We start from the raw sequence: 3,171 nt of genomic DNA on the forward strand, positions 1-3,171 counted from the left end.
GAATGGGGAACAAGAATGGGTACTTGGACTTCATGAAACACCCTGAGTTTTGAACTCTCTGGGAACCATAAAACTCACGAATACTAGTTATATGTTGCGCTAACAACTTAGGAGCCCAAGTCGTATGATAAACATTGTGTTATAGGTAATTTTTTTCCAAGGTACGACAATATTTGTAATACCTCAAGTTTGCACCTCGAATGCCACATGGTGCTTACGACCCTAAAGGATCACAAGCTAACCCATGACTGGTACCTGATGTGAGCACTGAATAATAATACTAAAATAATGCAGGAGTATAACTAATATGCCATAAGGTTCTCAATAATATTGATATGAGTACTGAAATACTGATAGAAATACTGAAAACAAAATTGAATACTATCTAAGCAAATCTAGTCTGAAAGCCTCTAACTGTCTGAATATGGAGTGATGGGACAAACCCCTAACTAACTCCGGCTACTGAACTTACTGGACTAATGAAATAAATAAACTTCATCCTCAAACTATAAGGACTCACCACTGTATCTGCTGCTGATAGTCTGAATGCTAAGTACGGTTAGGAGCCCGTGTGTATGAACCTATGATATGAGACATCATAGAACAAAGAAAAAAGTATGCATCAGTACTTTGAATGTACTGGTATGCTATGTGAGGTAAGGTTGTATGCATGGGTTCATATGCATGAACATTAACTGACTGAGTGATAAGAATATAACTAAGTAGGAGTACATACTAACTAAACATGCTATGGCTACTGAGTATGCAATGCTAACCGCATACAAGTGTACTATTTTTAAGATTACACTAAAGCTGAGTACTAAGTTTTGATAGCTGAGTAACTGATATCAAGGTTATTGATAACTGAATTTTCGATAATTGGGTAACTGTGTCTGACAGTCCTGATCTTGTAGAACTGAACTGAGTTCCGTACTGAGCTGGGTGACTGTGTTTGACAGTCCTGATTCTAAAGAACTGAATTGACTTATGTACTGAGCTTGAAACTGAAATTGTGGGAGGTAATCATATAATCGACATGCCCCTCTATAAACTGATTGGGGTCCAACCTACAACCCCAGTTAGAAGGGTATCTATACCGTTCCATGAGTAAAGACAAGTTACTGAGTCACCCTTAATTGGCAGATGCTCTGAAGAAGAATGGTGTACCCTCGACTGGCAGGTAAGACACCTCATCAACCCTCAACTTGAAGATTGATGTATCAACCTACACTGGCTATGTTGTTTTGGAATGCAAGGACTGCTTGTAAGGATTACACCCTCTACTGGCAGGTAAGTCCCCATCCTTGGGTTCACTCGGTGTTGAATCTTGCTCCAAACTAATTAGATACTAACTGTACTATTAGACACAGAGCTATTGGGTGAAGGTAAAATGACCCATTTACCTTTAAAAATACAGAACAAAACTACAGAATTTACCTAGACCGGACTGGCTAGGGCGTGCAGGCTCTGGAGCGCCGCTCTGGGCAAGACACCGTGGGCTGCGTCATGGGCTCCCCCCAACACCAGATTGGACAGGGCCCCACGGGCTAATTGCCCTAAGCCATATTTTGGAGTTTCAAACACGCCCTTATGCTTGTCTAAAAATTCCAAAACTCACCCGAGATGTACTATTGACTTCCCCTATCATGAATCAACTTAAAAACTAACTTTATAAGGTCGAGAAGGTCATAAAAAAATTCCTCAGAGTTTGAGGTATTTAGAAATGAATAAGTCCTAACACTTGGCTGAAATTTTGCTAAGTCTGGGACCTATTTTGGCATGCTTTAAAGGACTAAAACGATTAGGATTCTATGGGGTCTTACAATATCTCCCCTTTAGGAATATTCATCCTTAAACAAGAGTGACTAAGGTGAGAATACTGATAGACTAAATTTATAAACTGAACATGCACAACTAAAGCATGATTACATGACTGAAGCTACTTGTGTACTGAGTTTTTATACTGAACATGCATAGCTGAAGCATGACTGAATTCTGAGACATAACACATGACTGATATATTTCATGAAGTTTTGCATGATATGAGGATGTTATGCAACTGAACTAATACAGAGTTATAAAGAAAATCTGAGCGTGGAACTGAGTAAATTCAAGGAAAATTGTTACCTTGAGCTGAGTATGAGTTTGCGGAGAAGTGGTGAGGATACTTGGTCCGTATATTTGCGTCTTCTTCCCAAGTAGCTCCCTTAATTGACTGATTCCACCAAAGAACTTTGACCAAACGAACATCTTTGTTTCTTCGTCTGCGAATTTGATGATCAAGGATTTCGACTGGGATTTCCTCATAAGAGAGACTATTCTGAAAATCTATACCCTCTATAGAGACTAAAACCATAGGTTAACCTATGCACTTCTTTAGCAAGGAGACATGAAACATTAGATGTACTGAAGCTAAGTATGAATTCAACTCAAGCTCCTAAGCTACCTTTCCGTAACGGCTGAGAATTTGGTAAGGACCGATATATCAGGGACTGAGTTTCCCTTTCTTGCCAAACCTCTTCACTCCCTTCATAGGATAAATTTTTAAATACACATAATCACCAATCTCAAACTCGAGATCTTTTCTTTGCATATCTGCATGCAATTTCTATCGGCTCTGAGCTGTCTTAACCTTTCTATGATCAACTAAACTTTTTCTAATGTATCAACTACCAAGTCAGGCCCTACCATTGCGGCCTCACCCACTTCAAACCAACCAATGGGAGATCTATATCTCTTCCCATAAAGCACCTCAAATGGAACCATCTAAATGCTGGAATGATACCTGTTATTATATGCAAACTCAATCAAGGAAAAGTGGTTATCCCAACTACCCTTAAAGTCAATGGCACAAGCTCTTAGCATATCTTCTAAAGTCTGAATGGTCCTTTATACTTGACGATCTGTCTGAGGGTGGAAGGCTGTACTGAGGTGAACTTGGGTACCAAGACCCTTTTAGAATGCTTTCTAGAAATAAGAGGTAAACTGGGTACCTCTATCTGAGATGATGGATACTGGTACTTCATATAACTTGACCAACTCTCAGATATATAATTTGGCATAGTCCTCGGCTGAATAAGAGGTATGAATGGGTAAGAAATAAGTTGATTTGTTCATCCTATCCATATTGACCCAAATCAAATTATGTTGGCGGCGAGTACGGGGCAAGCC

The sequence above is a fragment of the Capsicum annuum genome, chromosome 1 (assembly GCF_002878395.1).
Source record: "Capsicum annuum cultivar UCD-10X-F1 chromosome 1, UCD10Xv1.1, whole genome shotgun sequence".
Lineage (NCBI taxonomy): Eukaryota > Viridiplantae > Streptophyta > Magnoliopsida > Solanales > Solanaceae > Capsicum > Capsicum annuum.